The sequence below is a fragment of the Scyliorhinus torazame genome, chromosome 21 (genome assembly GCF_047496885.1).
Source record: "Scyliorhinus torazame isolate Kashiwa2021f chromosome 21, sScyTor2.1, whole genome shotgun sequence".
In the NCBI taxonomy this organism is placed as follows: Eukaryota; Metazoa; Chordata; class Chondrichthyes; order Carcharhiniformes; family Scyliorhinidae; genus Scyliorhinus; species Scyliorhinus torazame.
Window position 1 is genome coordinate 114,634,659 of NC_092727.1, and position 18,732 is coordinate 114,653,390.

At 48.6% G+C, this 18,732-nt stretch overlaps 1 protein-coding gene across 4 annotated transcripts in view; it reads left to right on the forward strand.

Annotated features, from left to right (window-relative positions):
* LOC140398533 (signal transducer and activator of transcription 5B-like) overlaps nucleotides 1-18,732 on the forward strand; it is a 190,263-nt gene that overhangs the window by 87,407 nt on the left and 84,124 nt on the right. For all 4 annotated transcript variants that reach the window (XM_072487310.1, XM_072487312.1, XM_072487309.1 and 1 more), the window contains exon 3: nucleotides 15,159-15,214. The gene's annotated coding sequence lies outside the window, so the exon portion shown is untranslated. The remainder of the gene's footprint in view (nucleotides 1-15,158; nucleotides 15,215-18,732) is intronic.

The following is an 18,732-nucleotide window of genomic DNA, read 5'->3' on the forward strand; positions in this document are numbered from 1 at the left end:
CCTGCGCTTCGACCTGACAGACGAACCCCTCCGAATCGGGCGGTGTGCTCACTGCTCTGGATAGGGCATCTGCAATGATGAGGTCCTTTCCCGGGGTGTAGACCAGTTGGAAGTCGTACCCCCGGAGCTTGAACAGGATGCGCTGGAGGCGAGGGGTCATCTCGTTCAGGTCCTTACGTATAATGCTGACCAGGGGGCGATGGTCGGTTTCCACGGTGAATTGGGGAAGACCATACACGTAATCGTGGAATTTATCTATGCCGGTTAACAAACCCAGGCACTCCTTCTCGATCTGCGCATAGCACTGTTCTGTGGGCGTCATGGCCCACGAGGCATAGGCGACCGCGGCCCATGATGCAGTGTCATCCCGTTGCAGGAGTACCGCCCCAATGGCGGACTGGCTGGCATCAGTCGAGATCTTCGTATCACGAGAGGTGTCGAAGAACGCCAATACCGGGGCTGTGGTGAGATTAATTTTGAGCTCCTCCCATTCCTTCTGGTGTGCGGGCAGCCACTGGAACTCCGTGGACTTCTTTACTAAGTGGTGAAGAGCCGTTGTGTGGGAGGTAAGGTTGGGAATTAACTTCCCCAGGAAGTTGACCATGCCTAGAAAGCGTAGCACTGCTTTCTTGTCTGCCGGCTGCAGCATGGCTGTAATGGCGCTCACTTTGTCCAAATCCGGACGCACTCCTGACCGGGATATGTGGTCCCCCAGAAACTTAAGCTCAATTTGTCCGAAAGAACACTTGGCTCGGTTGAGGCGCAGGCCGTGTTCCCGTATCCAGGTAAAGACACGCTGGAGACGACTGATGTGCTCCTGTGGTGTGGTGGACCAGATCGTCGACATAGACGCGCACCCCTTCGATGCCCTCCATCATCTGTTCCATGATTCTGTAGAATACCTCGGATGCCGAGATGATGCCAAACGGCATTCTGTTATAGCAGAACCTGCCGAAAGGAGTGTTGAAGGTGCACAGCTTCCTGCTGGACTGATCCAGTTGGATCTGCCAAAAACCCTTCGAGGCATCAAGCTTTGTGAAAATTTTAGCCCTGGCCATTTCACTCGTGATCTCTTCCCGTTTGGGTATGGGGTAGTGTTCCCTCATGATGTTGTTGTTCAGGTCTTTCGGGTCGATGCAGATCCGGAATTCGCCAGAGGGCTTCTTAGCGCACACCATGGAGCTGACCATGGAGAGGGCTCCGTGACCTGGGATAGCACCCCTTGGTCCTGGAGATCCTGCAGCTGCTGCTTGAGGCGGTCTTTGAGTGGTGCTGGGACTCTGCGAGGTGCGCGAATGACTGGTGTGGCATTCGGTTTGAGTCGTATACTGTAGGTATAGGGCAGTGTGCCTGTGCCCACAAATGCCTACTGGTTGTGGGCGAGGAGCAAGTGGAGCTGTGCCCCAAATTCTGCATCTGGGAAGTCTGATGTGCCTTCTGGAGACAGCGTGTACCCGTTGAACGAGGTGGAGAACATTGCATGCCTGTGCGCCTAGCAGGGAGTCCTTCGATGACCCAACTATCTCGAAGGACGGTGTGGCCGTGTATGTATTGTGTGTCACCTGGAGCTGGCAGGATTCCATGACCAGGATAACGTTTCTGTTATAGTCGACCATCTTACAAAGGGATGGCCGAATTGGTGGTCTGACCTTCAAGGCGTAGAAGGCTGACCATGCTATTAGGTTGGCGGAGGCACCGGTGTCCAAACGGAATGTGATTGGTGATCGGTTGACCGTTAGGGTGGCACACCATTCATCACCCAGATTGACACTGCTCACTGGCATCGGCTGGTGGGTCCTGCTTGGAGACATCCGGTTCCTGTCAATGACCGCAACGCGGAAGTCTTCCCGGTCGTCTGTCTCTCACCGGTCTGTGTGTCGTCCGGGTATGACTCTGAGTACGGAGGCTGAATTGTCCGCACGTCCCTGCGAGGCTGTTGGAATTGGGGAGCGTTGGCAGGTTGAGCTGCTCGACAGCAGGCAGCGTAGTGGCCCATCTTGCCACAGCGGAGACATTGTCGGTTCTTTGACATTGCCGCTTTAAATGTGCGGATCCGCAGTTGCTGCATGTCGTGACGTCTTGGCGTTCGTTGGGCCATCGCGCATGCGCAGTTCGGTCCTGCGTAGAGCACGCCTGCGTGTCACATCCCTCTGCGTCGACGTCTCTTTTGGCGCGTACAAGCGCGGGGATGCCGCGGAAAGCGCGCGAAATGGCCGCCCTTGTCCGGGCAGCGGGCCGGGAGGAACTCGATCCTCTGGACCCGCTCGGCATCGTAGGACCCCTGTCTTGCCGATTTGGCTGTGTAGGACCCCTGCCGTGCCGATTCGGCCGCCTGAAATTGGGAGTAGCGGCTGGTCGCGTTTTCATGGAGACGCAGGCTCGATGTCGGTGGCTAGGGTGAGGCTTTTAATTTTGAGGAGCTGCTGGCGTAGGGTGCTCGAGGTGACTCCAAAAACCATCTGGTCCCTAATCATGGAATTGGAGGTGGCCGCGTAACCTCAGGACTGCGCGAGGATACGGAGGTGTGTTAGGAAAGATAGAAAGGGTTCATCCTTACCCTGCAGTCCCTGCTGGAAGAGGTACTTCTCGAAGCTCTCATTTACCTCAACGCTGAAGTGCTGCTCGAGTTTGAGAAGGACCGTCATGTACTTCGTCTTGTCCCCACCCTCCGCGAACACCAGGGAGTTGTAGATGTGGATGGCGTGTTGCCCTGCCGTGGAGAGGAGGAGGGCGATTTTCCTGGGGTCCGAAGCATTCTCCCTTTCTGTGGCTTCTAGGAAGAACTGGAAGTGCTGTTTAAACAGCTTCCAGTTGACGCCGAGGTTACCAGCGATTTGCAGCAGCTGCGGCGGGCTGATGGTGTCCATGGCGCAGGATGGCGGATTCCTTAAGATGTGTAGGTAGGTCTCACAGTTACTGGGTCCAATCCTGGTACTATGTTGTGCTGGGTGCTCTGCTATATAGACGAACCAACACGGTTGCGGATGGTACAACTCAGTTTTATTACTAACAATATTAACATCTGTAAACTGGTTACTGTGGTTCGTTCACTACCCTCTAACCTGTGGACCTAGCCCTAACACTATCTTGGAGAAGCACTCAGCACATGGTGAATGTCTGAGTGGCTTGCTGTGAGCTCTGTGCTCTTGAGCTGTCTCCTGCTGGAATGAGCGGGAAGTGTCGTGTTCCCCGTTTTATAGTGTGTATGTTCTTGCCTGTGATTGGCTGTGATGTGTGTGTATTGATTGGTCCGTTGATCTGTCCATCAGTGTGTATGTATGTTTGCACCATGATGTTTATCTGAATATCATGACAGCAATGTTTAACCAAGACCGCACACATGACACACAAATCCCATGGCAACAAAATTCAATGAGCAAGAAGACTTCCTTTTGTTTTGCATTCTCAACGCAATCCCCTCAGCCAAAACAGATTATCCAGTCTTTCTTTTGTTGCTATTTAGCTAACCTTGTGTACAAATTGATTGGCACATTAGCTTGCATAACACTGCCTGCACATCAAAACTCAAATCGATCCACTGTGTACAGGGCTTCGGCATAGTCTGAAAGCTTTAATCCAGCATGCTCTAAATTTAAGCTTTATTATATAATGTTGAACCTTTAGAAGAGGAAAAAACGGAGAAAAATAAAGATATGTGTGAAGTTGCAGCAAGCTAAGATTTTAAAGGATGGTGCCCCTATAATTCTTATCGAACCAGTCAACACATAGAATTATGGTATACAAGATGAATTAGTTTTTTAATTAAATATGTTTATTAAGGCATTTATAAATAAACAACCCAAGACCAAAAAGAGAACAAACAGGAGATCTCATCATAACTAAATAAGCAACCAACAACCACAACCCGCCCTCCCTACCATGTCCCCCCACCCTCTTTGTCTTCTCCCCCCACTGACTCAGCTGTCCTGGAGGAAGTCAATAAAGGGTTTCCATCTCCGGGCAACCCCCCCTCCCTCCGCCATGTCGAATTTAATTTTCACCAGCCTAAGGAAATCTGCAAGAAATCACTCCTGGTTTCGGCAGCTCCAAATCCCTCCACCCCAACAGGAACTGTCTCCGGGCTACCAGAGAGGCAAAGGCCAGAGCGTCGGCCTCTCTTGCCCCCTGGTCCCCCGAATCTTCTGACACTCCAAACACTGACGATACTGGACTCTGAACCACCTTCACCCTCAGTACCTCCGGCGTCACACCAGCGACCCCCCCCCCCCACAAAATCCCTCCAGCTTTGGCGGGCCCCCTGCACACGCCCACACCTATCCTCCACCCCTTCTAAAAACCTACTCATTCTAGCCTGACTAATTTAAATTGAATGAGACTCAACCTGACGCACAAAGAGGATGCATTCACCCTCCTCCCACCAAAATCTGTGCTTATGGTGCAACCACTCGTAAGTTAATTAATGTAGGGCTTCCCAAATTGTGGCTTGCAACCCCAAGTGGGGTGTTAAGATGAGAGCTGGGGGTCGCAAGCGCTGAGATTTCAATAGTTGCTTCTATTTTTTTGAAGTCTCCATGTAGATTGGAATTACCTGTGATTGGAAAGTGACTTTAGATCTTCCTTTTCAGGCACTCAAATGCCCAAGTTCTTTTCTGTTTCTCCTGAAGATGCTTTCTGTGCACCTTGCGCATTAGAGCAGAAATGGTATATGCTAATTCATCTTGTATACCATAAAACAGGCTTCTCAAGCTGTAGGTCATGACCCCACTGATAGTTTTGGGGTTGTGAGCTCCTAAGCAACTGTAGGTGCTGTGGAGCTCAGACAGAATGCAAACAGCTGCAAAGTCCCGTTACATCTTCAAGTAATTTTTTACTTGTTCATGGGACGTGGGCGTCGTAGGCTGTGCTAGCAGTTATTGCCCATCCATAATTGCCCTTGCGGGGCAGTTAAGAGTCAACCACATCTGAGTTTGGAGTCACATATAGGCCAGACCAGGTACAGATGGTAGATTTCCTTTCCTAAAGAACATTAGGATTTTTACAACAAGCGACAATGGTTATCACTAGACTTTTAATTCCAGATTTTTGTTTAATTCAAATTTCACTATCTGCAGTGGACTGATTTGAACCTGAGACCAGAGTACTCTTGGTCTCTGAATTACTAATCCAGTGACAATACCACTACGTCATTGCATCATGGGGCACAGATCTGCGAGGCCTGATTCCTGCGGCAAAAAAAATGCTGTGAAAATGTTTAGATTAAAATAAGCTTTGCAGAGCTCTACAGTGATTGTGTCAAACATACCAGATCAGACTTCCTAATTACAGCTAAACATTACAGAAAAAGTGTGCTGCAAGTTGAAAAAAAGGATAATTATATCCATTAATTCCAAAATCAAACAATCCTGCTCATCAGACCTATCCTGCTCAACAGACCTGCTACCCCCTAAATTTTCACAGTGGGGGTCACGTGAAGTTTGGGCCGTTAAAATGGGGTCACATCAAGGATCGAGTTTGGGAAACACGGACATTAGAACTGGCCTTGCTCTTATCTTCATATCCGTGCACATAGCCACCGATGTCCAAAGCTACCTGCATGTGTACAATACAGAGTATCCAAAGATTTCATCGAACTCTATGCATGAAGCTTGAGAAGTGTTTCATAATTACCTCTTTGTGTGCATCATTGGGCACTCAGTCAGTTGTGCTACTCTATCATGCTGAGATATTGACCCATAACTTCTGTTCCCCAGGATGTTGTAATGGGGGTGGGGGTACCCCAAAGGTGAGTTGGGGGAACTCCACTCCCTGGAGCCCTAATTTAGGATTGCACTACAATTGCCTGGGAAGTCCAAACTTCAGTAGGGCAAGTACCCTGCACTGAGAACCATTAGAAACTCCAATTTCAGTCTCAGCCTTTGATTGGTTCTCACCGCCTTACAGGAATACTTGCCCAAGAAATTAAATTGGGGTAGTGACGAGTTTAGAAAGATGCCATATTTTCATTCGCATGCTGGTAGAGATCTGCTGCGTGTCATGCTGCTCGCTGTTGGAAGGAAGATCAATGCAACAAATTGTACCAATGCAGTGAACACCTGACATACATCTGACACTTCCTGCTTATCATTTTCATGTATGTGCTAAAAATGTAATGCACTGGCATGTATTGCGAAATAGTTCTGAAATGAAAGTAGCTCTGCATAAATCTATGATAGGAAAGTGGTTTTAGATGCTACTTTTCAGATAATGAAATCATAGAATCATAGAATTTACAGTGCAGAAGGAGGCCATTCGGCCCATCGAGTCTGCACCGGCTCTTGGAAAGAGCACCCTACCCAGGCCCCCACCCCCACCCTATCCCCATAACCCAGTAACCCCACCCAACACTAAGGGCAATTCTGCACACTAAGGGCAATTTAGCATGGCCAATCCACCTAACCTAATGTCCAATTTATTTCCTGTTTCCTCCGGTTCTCTCCTGAAGGTGCTTATTAGCTACTTCCTTGAGCATCATCAACCCTATGGTATTTGTTTTCCATGTGGACATTGTGCTCTTTTGTAAACAGAGACTGTATGTGCCAATTCACCTTGTATGCTATAACTCGGGTGCAGATGCTCACAGTAAAATAAGATAGCTTCCCCAAGAACATTTAATCATTGAACTTGACTGCAAGCAAGAAGAATATAATGATCAAGTTGACCAAAGGCACATAGGACCATGAGTTATCCACGGTGGATTTGGCAAAGTCTCACACAACTCCCGGAACAAATCCACAGGGTTCTAGGATTGAACTCTTCTTGACTTTTAAGTTTGCTAGGTGTCATCACTTATTGCAATCATCTGAAACTTTCCTTTTTTAAAGTTTTTCATAAATAGTAATAATCCTAACACAGCAAAATAGAGTGAACATTAACATAGTGCAAAAAGAGAATATACAATAGCAATTGACTAGACGTGACCCCACAGTCTTCCCACACCCTCCCAACGGAGCACTCACCCCCACTCCCCTACGGGTAGCTGCTGCTGCTGACGTTTTAATTTTCCCTGAGAAGCCATCGGACGGTATTATGCCCCCGCTCAACAGCAGCAGCTCTGTACACTTGGCAAAATTATTTACACACATAAGTAGGCATCTGTTCGTGGTGTTGCCGTCCCTTGCGTCTCCCAGACGGAGTTCGCTGCCGTAGTCGTCTCGTTCCGCTTCTGCGCACTTCCGCTTCTGCGGCCCTCCCGTCTTCCCCGTTTTCTCTGTTCCTGTGGATGTTAAGTTTGTTAACGTTTCCCTGCCTCCCCCTCCCCCTCCCTGGCTCTCCTCTATTGTTCCGTCTCTTCCCTCTACTCCCTGCTTCTCTTTCTCCCCCCCCCCCCCCCCCCGCTCGCCTTTCCTTCCTCTTAGATTTAGCTGTTGTAGCCACCTGGGTTGGCCACTTCCCAACTTAAAATGGAGAACCGCAAAGACTAAAGGGAAATTCAGCCAACACAGGCAAAAACGAGCAAGTGCAGAAATCCTGTGTATTGGAACTTGCAAAAACCAGACAGCACTGAAACCAGCAGCCATCTGCATAGTTATGAGCAATTCCGAGGCACAATTGATACACTTCAGGTGAATAAGGCCAAGCCAGACTCCTCGGCGCCAGCAAGAGCCAAGACAAAGGAAGGCCAACGGACATTTAGGGACCGCCCAGCGATCAGGGAACAACTCCAGTATTGGAGAAATCGATCCAAGTGATCGGAACGCAGTCCAATCACTTGGAACCAGGTACGGGGTCCGCCCCGAAGGGCGGGAAGCCCCTGGGGACTATAAAGTAAAGCCCCCAAGTTCAAATCGGTCTTCTTGGCAGGATCACTCAGCAACTCGAATCAACCCTTGAGAGTGAACTGTCTAAGCTGCCGCATCAACCAAGTAAGTCTCCAGTCAACGCACGCTACGAGATAGGCGCTCCTAGCTACCAGTCCATACCAGCTTTTGAATCCTGCAGACTCCGATCGAACAAAAGGCCATTTGTTCCCCTGACCTGGTGGGCCAATTCCGAAGCTATGTATAGGCCTTTTAGTGATAGAGAATAGTCTAGAAAGTAGAGTTTATGCATGAGTAGTGATTTACTGTGTATAATAAATGTGTTTTGATTTGAATCTTACTAATTGTTGTGTCGAGTTATTGATCAGTGCTTGAACTTGAAGCTCGTGCCGGTATCATAAAGATACCTGGCGACTCTAGAGCAAAGGTTATAGAAACAGAGCAAATTAAGTAAAGATACAACGGGCAACATTTAAGAGCAACACTCTCTCTTCTCTCCCCTCTCCCCCCCCCCCCCCCCCCCCCCCCCGGTCTATCTCTCCCTCTCATGCTTTGGCTACTCTCGCCTGTTTCTTGGCTACCTGGCTATTCTTCTGCTTGTTTGTTGGCCACAAACAGGTCTCGGAACAATTGGGTGAATGGCTCCCACGTTCTGTGGAAGCCGCCGTCTGACACTCGGATGGCGAATTTGATTTTCTCCATTTGGAGAGATTCAGAGAGGTCGGACAGCCAGTTTGCAGCTTTGGGTGGTGGTGCTGACCGCCAGCCGAACAGGATTCTACGGCGGACGATCAGGGAGGCAAAGGCAAGGGCGCCCGCCCTCCTCCCCAGGAATAGATCTGGCTGGTCTGAAACCCCGAAGACCGCCACTTTCGGGCATGGCTCCACCCTCACCCCCACCACCTTGGACATTGCCTCGAAGAAGGCTGTCCAGTACTCCACAAGTCTGGGGCAGGACCAGAACATGTGGGCGTGGGTGGCTGGGCCTCCTTGGCACTGCTCACATCTGTCCTCCACCTCTGGGAAAAACCTACTCATACGGGTTCTTGTTAAGTGGGCTCTATGTACCACTTTTAGTTGCGTCAGGCTGAGCCTTGCGCACGTGGAGGTGGAGTTGACCCTATGCAGTGCTTCGCTCCAGAGTCCCCACCCTATTTCGATCCCCAGGTCCTCCTCCCATTCATTCTTGTTGCGTCCAATACGGTGTCGGCCCCTTCTACCAGTCGGTCATACATGTCACTACAGTTTCCTTTATCTAATATGCTTGCGTCCAGTAACTCTTCCAGTAGTGTCTGTCGTGGTGGTTGTGTGTATGTCCCTGTCTCCTTTCGTTGGAAGTTTTTTAGTTGCAGGTACCTTAGCTCATTCCCCCTGGCTAGCTGGAATTTCTCTGTCAGTTCGCCCAGTGTTGCGATCCTGCTGTCCGTGTTTAGGTCCCTGACTGTCCGTGTCCTTCTGTCCTGTCCCCACCTTTTTGAAGGTGGCGTGAGTCAGCGTTGGCGTGAACCTATAGTTGTTGCAGATGGGAGCTTTACCTGACATTCTGGTCAGGCCAAATTGTTGCTGTAGTTGGTTCCAGGACTGGAGGGTGGCTATTACCACCGGGCTGCTGGAGTGTTTTTTGGATGGGGATGGGAGCGCCACCGTAGCGAGGGCCCGGAGGGAGGTCCCCATGCAGGAGGCCTCTTCTGCGTGAACCCACTCGGCTTCTGGCTCCTTGATCCATCCCCTTATTCGCTCGGCCGTCGCCGCCCAGTGGTAAAGTTGTAGGTTTGGGCGGGCAAGCCCCCCCCCCCCCCCCCCCCCTGGATTTTGTTCTTTGTAAGACCTTCTTTGGGATCCTAGCATTCTTCCCTCCCCATACGAACGCCATGATTAGTTTGTCTAGTGCTTTGAAAAAGGCCTTGGGGATGTAGATCGGGATGGATCTGAATAGGGAGAGGTATCTGGGCAGCACTTTAATTTTGATCATCTGGACTCTCCCCGCGAGGGAGACTGGGAGTGTGTTCCATCTTTGCAGGTCCTTTTTTTTACATCCTCTGTCAGACTGGTGAGGTTCCATTTGTGGATCCCTTTCCAGTCATGGACTATTTGGATCCCCAGGTAGCGGAATTTGTGTCAGGCTTGTTTAAGTGGCAGTCCCATTAGGGCTGCCCCACCTACTTGTGGGTGTACCGGGAAGATCTCGCTTTTGCTCATGTTGGGTTTGTAGCCCGAGAAGGCGGCAAACTCTTTCAGGAGCGCGATGATTCCGTCCATGCTGCTCTGTGGATCCGAAATGTAGAGGAGCAGATCATCTGCAGAGAGTGAGACTCTGTGCTCTCTGCCTCCCCTTCGGATCCCCCTCCAGCTTTTTGCTGCTCTGAGCGTGATTGCTAGTGGTTCGATCGCTAGAGCGAACAGCAGCGGGGACAGTCCTTGTCTGGTGCCCCTGTGCAGCTGGAAGTATCGGGAGTTGGTAATGTTGGTCCGTATGCTCGCCATGCGAGCATTGTATCGGAGCTTTACCCGGGAGGTGAACCCTGTTCCTAGCCCGAACCGCTCCAGTACCTCTATGTGATATTTCCATTCAACTCTGTTGAAGGCCTTTTCTGCATCCAGGGAGACGATCTCCTCTGGTGTTCTCTACCCGGAGGGGTTCATTATCACGTTCAGCAGGCGCCTGATGTTCGAGGTAAGCTGTCTACCTTTGACAAAGCCCGTCTGGTCCTCTGCGACCACCTCAGGTACACAGTCTTCTAACCTTTTGGCTAGGATTTTGGCCAGTATTTTGGCGTCTGCATTCAGCAGTGAGATGGGTCTGTATGACCCACATTCTGTTGGGTCTTTGTCTTTCTTCGGTATCAGCGAGATTGAGGCCTGTGCTAACGTGGGCGGCAGTGTGCCCCTCGCTAACGAGTCTGTGAACATCTCCCGCAGGTGCGGGGCCAGTGCTGTCGCAAATTTTTTGTCGAAGTCCGCCGGGAACCCGTCGGGTCCCGGCGCCTTCCCCGCCTGCATGGAGCTAATGCTGTCCATGATCTCTCCCAGTGCTAGTGGTGCTTCCAAGCCCCGTTTTCTGCCCTCCCCCACGACTGGAATGTCCAGTCCATCAAGGAACCGTTAAATCCCAGACTCCCCCATTGGGGGCTCTGAGGTGTACAGCCCTTGGTAGAAGGCCTTGAAGGTTTTGTTGATCTTTTCTGTTTCTGTTTCTAGCGTGCCTCTGGTATACCTGATTGGTGCAATTTCTCTGGTGGCTGCCTGCTTTCTCAGCTGGTGTGCCAACAGGTGACTGGCTTTGTCTCCATGTTCGGAGTATTTACAGTCTACCTCCAGTATGGAGTCGACCAGCTGCTGCCTCGCCACCCTTTCCTCCCTATCTCTTCGCGCTTTGAAAGCGATGATTTCCCCTCTTAGTACGGCCTTTATTGCTTCCCAGAACGTGGAAGGTGAGACCTCCCCGTTCTGGTTGTTCTCGGTGTACTCTGCAATGGCCCGTGATAACCTTTCATTAAGGGCCTTGACTGCTAGTAGGGCGACGTCCAACCTCCATGTGGGGCGTTGGGCCCTGCCCGTCTCCAGCCTCACGTCCATGTAGTGTGGAGCGTGGTCTGATATCACAATTGCGGAGTATTCCACCTTGTCTATCCCCGGAAGCACCGTTTTCCCTACCACAAAGAAGTCAATTCTGGTGTATGCGTTGTGTACTGGGGAGAAGGAGAATTCCTTCTCCCCCGGGTGGGCGAACCTCTAGGGGTCCACCGCTCCCATCTGCTCCATAAAGTGACTGAGTTCCCTTGCCAGGCTTGAGGTTTTCCCCGTTTTGGGGTTTGATCTGTCTGTCTTTGGTCCTGTACACAGTTGAAGTCGTCCGTCTCCCCCCCCCCCCCCCCCCCCTCTCCCCCCCCATGATTAGTCGATGCGTCGCTATGTCAGGGATTTCTGCCATGGTCTTCTTGATGAAGCTCGTGTCGTCCCAGTTGGGTGCGTACACGTTAACTAGTACTACCGGTGCCCCATCCAGGGCCCCGCTGACCATGACATACCGTCCCCCTGGGTCCGTAACCGTCTTTGTCGCCCTAAACATCGTCCTCTTGCCGATCAATATCGCCACCCCCCCCTGGCCCTTGTTCCATAGCACGAATGGTAGGTTTGCCCCACCCAGCCCTTTCTTACCCGCAGTCGGTCCTGCTCTCTCAGGTGTGTCTCTTGGAGGAAGACTATGTCGGCCCTCATATTTCTTAGGTGGGTGAGGACTCTGGATCTCTTCACTGGGCTGTTGAGTCCCCTTACGTTCCAGGTGACCATCCTGGTGGGGGGCTTCTGCCCCCTCGCTCCTGTGGGAGTAACCATACTTACCTGGTGGACGCGCCCCTGCCCTCCGGGGTTTCCCTTTGTTAGTGGGCCCTCCAGGATGGCCGCCGTCACTGCTCTCTCCATGCGGTCGGTTCCCTGTGCTCCAGGGTTTCCCTTTGTCCCGGGGGCACCCGACATGGCCTCCCACTGTGCATCCGCCATGCTGGTAGTCCCCTGCACTTTGGGGTCTCCCTTCACCCAGAGACCGTACTGGGTGGATGCTTGCAGCGATTCCTTGTTTCGAGCCCTTGGTTGTGGCACTTTGTAGCCCAATTCCTTTTCTCGCCCTGTTTGTCCCTCCTTCCCTGTGTCGCCCCTCCCCGGTCTCTCCTTCCCTGTGTCCCCCCCCTCCCGGTCTCTCCCCTTTTCCCCCCTCTCCCTTGTACCCCTCCTTTGTATCTGAAACTTTCTAATGAGCAAGTGTCAAATGTCAGGACAATGAGGAAGAGAGATTGATTTTTTTTCCCTCTGCATCACCTCCCAGCGAGGTGTCGAGGAGCAATCTCTCGTACCATGTGAATGTTTGTCATTCCGCTGCCAACATGATCATTTGTTTTGCCATTTGGTTTCTTCTGCCCATCGCCCTATCACAAACCTTCCCTTTGTTCCACTTATTCCAGGCCTTTCCCTGCTTTCTCTGGTGAAAAACCTGTGAATTAAGCTTTTACTGGTTCTGATATGTTAACTTTGTTTCTCTCTCCATAGGTGCTGCCTAGTGCTAATTTTTCTTTAGCCGTTTCTATTTTAATTTTAGATTTCCAAAATCTGCAGTTCTACCTCCTTTACCTAGATCTTCATGTAGTTCTTTTTATTTGGTTTGTGGCTGCTTCCAGCAACCCTGCTAGAATAGAATAGAATCGTAGAATGGTTTAGTACGGACTGCAACTGAAAGAATTGAGATAGTGTCTAAGAGCAGTTATTGGTGCTCTACGAAATTCCTTCGGCCCACAAAATTATTTTAAAACATAGTATTTTGAAAATAACATCAACAATATTTGCACATCTATTATTTATTTAGCTTATGATCTTTGTAAAAAAAACGATTTCTTTTAAACTAATTTATTTTACAAATTTCTAGTTAATAGCTGAAAGGATGTCATGATAGGAAATTCAAATTTTAAAATGTTACTGCAATAACAAACTGAAGGCACTTTTTTCTATAGACTCCCCCCCCCCCCCCCCCCCCCCCCCCCCCCCGAGATTCTTCCTCCAATGCAAGCTAGGTGAATCTATCAGCCTCGTTTAACTGCTCATGAATTTGGTCCTTCCTATCTGAGCACAAGATCCCACCTGTATTCCTGCTTGGTGAACCACAGCATCTTGCTGCCCAGAGCTAATCTCCTCCCATACCCTGGCAGATTAACTTCTCTGTGAGTTTCTCAAAGTCCATCTCCATGGCAATGTGAATCACCTGAGCCTTGTGTCCAGATTGAAAGGCTAATTGGCTATTCTTGATATCCCAACTCTCTTTTATCTTGGAAGTAAATCATCATAGAATTTACAGTGCAGAAGGGAGACCCTTCGGCCCATTGAGTCTGCACCCACCTTTGGAAAGAGCACCCTACCCAAGCCCACACCTCCACCCTATCCCCGTAATCGAGTAACCCCACCTAACCTTTTTGGACACAATGGGCAATTTAGCATGATCAATCCACCTAAACTGCACATCTTTGGACTGTGGGAGGAAACTGGAGCACCCAGAGGAAACCCACACAGACGTGGGGAGAATGTGCAGACTCCGCACAGACAGTGACCCAAACCAAGAATTGAACCTGGAACCCTGGAGCTGTGAAGCAACAGTGCTACCGTGCCGCCCAGACAGACAGTTGCCGCCCAGTTTATAGTACAACCATTCACACACCAGCATTCATTACACTTTTAGAACTTTGGAGAGTCTCAGTTTTACAATTATCACGTTTGTAAGATGGTTGTAGGCTGGCAGATGGAGTTTAACCCTGATAAGTGCGAGGTGATTCATTTTGGTAGGACAAATTTGAATGCGGATTACAGGGTCAATGGCACGGTTCTGAGGAATGTGGAGGAACAGAGAGATCTTGGGGTTCATGTCCACAGATCTCTGAAGGTTGCCACTCAAGTGGATAGAGCCGTGAAGAAGGCCTATAGTGTGTTAGCATTTATTAACAGGAGGCTTGAGTTTAAGAGCTGCGGGGCAATGCTGCAACTATATATGACCCTGGTGAGACCACATTTGGAGTATTGTGTGCAGTTCTGGTCACCTCATTATAGGAAGGATGTGGAAGCATTGGAAAGGGTGTGAAGGAGATTTACCAGGATGCTGCCTGGATTGGAGGGTAAGAATTATGAGGAAAGGTTGAGGGAGCTAGGGCTTTTCTCATTGGAGCGAAGGAGGATGAGAGGTGACTTAATAGAGGTTTATAAGATGATGAGAGGGATAGATAGAGTGGACGTTCAGAGACTATTTCCTCGGGTGGATGTAGCTGTTACAAGGGGGCATAACTATAAGGTTCGGGAGGGATGTCCGAGGTAGGTTCTTTACTCGGAGAGTGGTTAGGGTGTGGAATGGACTGCCTGCTGTGATAGTGGAGTCGGACACTTTAGGAACTTTCAAGCGGTTATTGGATAGGCACATGGAGCACACCAGAATGAAAATGAAATGAAATGAAAATCGCTTATTGTCACAAGTAGGCTTCAAATGAAGTTACTGTGAAAAGCCCCTAGAATGACAGGGAGTGGGATAGCTTGGTCTTGGTTTCGGACAAAGCTCGGCACAACATCGAGGGCTGAAGGGCCTGTTCTGTGCTGTACATTTCTATGTTATGTTTCGGGTCTGTCTTTAATTTGAGGCAAAAATGTAGCAGCAGGTCATGTGACTGGTTCTGAAGTCTACTTGGCAGCAAAGCTGAATTGTTTGATTGTTAGAGACTAGAGGGGGTACAGATTGTTTTACTGGAAGATGGTGCAAGATGTTCACGCTGTTCTTTTTCTCTATTTCCTATTGTAATGATGGAATAAAATGTTATTGCAGTTTTGTGTATGCTTGTCAACTTTTGTTGAGAAACATAAATATTTGTTTTGCTACAGATTCTGGCAGTTGTCAACCTTTGGCGTTACTTGTTAACACTGGCTGCATTTAACAGGTAAGGACATTATTTGCGGTACACACTGTATTTCGGAGATTTCTCTCTGCAAGGTAATGCAGAAGTGTGTGAGGTACTTCAAACTAATGCGTAATTCTTTATGAACTAATTGTCAGTTGCAACATGTCAGTTTGTTACTGATCAGTGTTTTTCTTTAGATACCTAAATGATGTGATAAAGATTAGATTGCCGTAGTTACAGAAATACATTTTACAAGTTTCTTATTGTCTGTCCGTTTACTTTGTCCTACTGTAGAAAAATATTTTTGGCATGAATACAAAAATCAGGTTTTCATTATAATTTAAAACAGTTGTTGGATTGCTTGTTTGCCCCAAAGTGAAATGCATTTCTCCTTTTAAAGTGCTGACAGAGCCCAGACCCCTTCTGCAAGCACTTATAGAATCATAGAATCTCTACAGTGCAGAAAGATACCATTCGGCCCATCGAGTCTGCACAACCCTCTGAAAAAGTACCCTACCTAGGCCCTATCCCCTGAACTCTCCCGAACCTACAGATCCCTGGATACCACGGGGCAATTTTTTAAAGCATGGCCAATGTACCTAACCTGCACATCTTTGGACTTTGGGAGGAAACCGGAGCACCCGGAGGAAACCCAAGCAGATACGGGGAGAAAATGCAAACTCCACACAGTCACCCAAGGCCGGAATTGGCACTGCATTCCTCCCTTTTTCTTTTAGCAGTAGTGAAAACAGATACACACACTGCTTTAAGTAGAATCTCAATCTCTCTCAAGGTTAGGTCCCTGGCGCTGTGAGGCAGCAGTGCTAACTAGTGTGCCGCATGGCATTGCCTAACCTGGTGGCTCCATAATCTTACACATCCGTATCCTTCATTCCCAACCCATCATAATGGAAGCATTTGCATAGAGGCTGTATGGTTTCTCTTTACACCTAAATATCTCCAACCTTGGCTTGCCCCACCTTTGCAGCCTACAATATAGTTTTTTTGGCAGGCCCTCACTGTTGAAATACAGAAAACATGGCAGTCAATTTGTGCATAACCAAATGCCACATAAACAACTGAGATAATCTGTTTTCATGGTTTGTTTAATCTGTCTGAGAGATAAGTACTGGTGAGAACACTGGGGCAGACCTCTCTCGCCCTTCAAAACAGCTCCAAGGAAACCTTTGCACCCATCTGCTTGGGCAGACAGGGTCTCGGTGGAACATCATATATAAAAACAGTACATCTCTTCAGTGGTGCTGCGCTGAAATGCTATCTACATTCCGAACTTGAAGTACTGGAATTAAGACCTGGAAACTGTTGGTCATGATGCATGAGTATCCTGCAGACATAGTGAAAAATCATTAAAAAATATTTTTGGGAAAACAAAGTATCAGGCAGATGCATATCTGGGAGAGGCAGTGGCATAGTGTTATTGTTGTTGAACTAGTAAACCAGAGACCCAGGGTAATGCTCTGGTTCCTGGGTTTGAGTTCCCCTACGGCAGATGGTGGAATTTAAAATCTATAAAACATCTGGAATTAAAAGTCTAATGATGAGACCATGAAACCATTGTCAGTTGTCATAAAAACCCAACTGGTACACTAATGCCCTTTTGGGAAGGAAACCTGCTGTCCTTACTTGGCCTGTCGTACGTGTGACTCTAGACCAACAGCAATGTGGTTGAATCTTAATGCCCTCTGCAAGCCACTGAAATTGCATTCAACTGTAACAACGAAAACTAAAAGAAATGAAACTGGACGCACCACCTGGCATCAGCCAAGGCATCAGAAATGCCAACGACAAACCCAGCCCTGTCAACGCTGCAAAGTTGTCTTTACCAACCATCTAGGGGCTTTTGCCAAACTTGGAAGAGCTGTCTTGCAGACTAGTCAAGCAACAAATTGACATAGTCATACTCATGGAATCATCCCTTGCAGACACCACCATCACCATTCCCGAGTATGTCCTGTCAACTGGCAAGACAGACCCAGCAAAGGTGGTGGCACAGTGGTGTATGCACTTGGGAGGAAGCTAGCTTGGGTGTCTTGAACATGGACTCTATACCCCATGAGGTTTCATGGCACCAGCTCAACATGGACAAGGAAACTTCCGACTGACTACTGTCGGAGCGTTTCCAAGGCCTGAGTATTGAGCCATCTTTTACGTGGGGTTCCGCCTTCATAGTTATGGCTTGGCTTAATACACATCACAGCAGACGCCCATCAACCTGGTTTAGACAGCTTTATTATTCCAAGCTTGGTTCATGTACATGGAGAGAGATCTGGATAAATGCCACGATCAATCTAACACTGATAGCAGACTAATTATAGGATTTCCCAAAAATCACTAGCCCACCCCAGGTGGACTTGATCCAATCCTTGGAGTTGTCACTTCTATATTATCCAGTAAAATTTACTTTAAGCAAAATAATGACTTGTGATCAGCTCATGATTTAACCCCATCCTGTCACCTGTTATTTACCAGGATCTTGTGTCCATTCTGAAGTTGCTTTTCTGACATTCCCATCCTACGTATTGCAGTCAGTTCCTGTCCACCTCATTGTTCATCGAGGGGCAGGATGCCAAAGCTGGTTTCCTCTACTTCATGGATTACTTGAGACAGGATATTGGGGGCACTGATAAGAACTGTTCACTGAGTTGACTAAAATTTGCTGACCACACAATCCCGTTTATCTCAAAAACATGGGCATGTTAGTTAGCTTAAATCCCATCATGCATTATGGCCACTGCTTGTAGCATGAGTTTTAAAATACCGATTTAATGGTTAATAATGATTACTGGGTATACTTTCAATGATTAATCTCAATCCTTAATAAACAAACTTATGTATAACTATTCTATTGTATTGTAAATATTCAGTTTTAAGAGGTCTAATCTCTGGACATCCCCTTCATTTATCATGTACTGTCCACCCCCAAAATCAGTACTCCTCCATGTTGAACACCAACATGAAAGAAGCACTGAGGATGGTGGGCTGGGAAGGAAAGGAAACTTCAATGTCCTTCACCAAGAGTGGCTCGGCAATACCACCACAGACTGGCTGGCCGATTCCTAAAGGGCGTAACTGCTAGACTGGTTCTGTGGCAGGTGGTGAGGGAGCCAACAAGAGGGAAAAACAAAGTTGACATCCTCACCGTAGGTGAATCTGTCCATGATACGATCGGTAGGAGTGATCACCGCACAGTCCTTGTGGAGTCAAAGTCCTGTCTTCACATTGAGGATACCCTCCATCGTATTGTTTGGCACTATCACTGTGCTAAATGGGATAGACTTTGAACACAACTAGCAGCTGAAGATTGGGTATCCATGAGGCACTGTTAGCCATCAGGAGCAGCAGAATTATATCGACCACAATCTGCAACCTCATGGCCCAGCATATCCCCCACTCTACCATTACCACCAAGCCGGGGGATCATCCCTGGTTCAATGACGATTACAGAAAGGAATGCAGGAGCAATGCCAGGCAAACCTAAAAATAAGGTGTCAAACTGGTGGACTGCTTGCATGCCAAACAGCATAAGCAGCACGAAA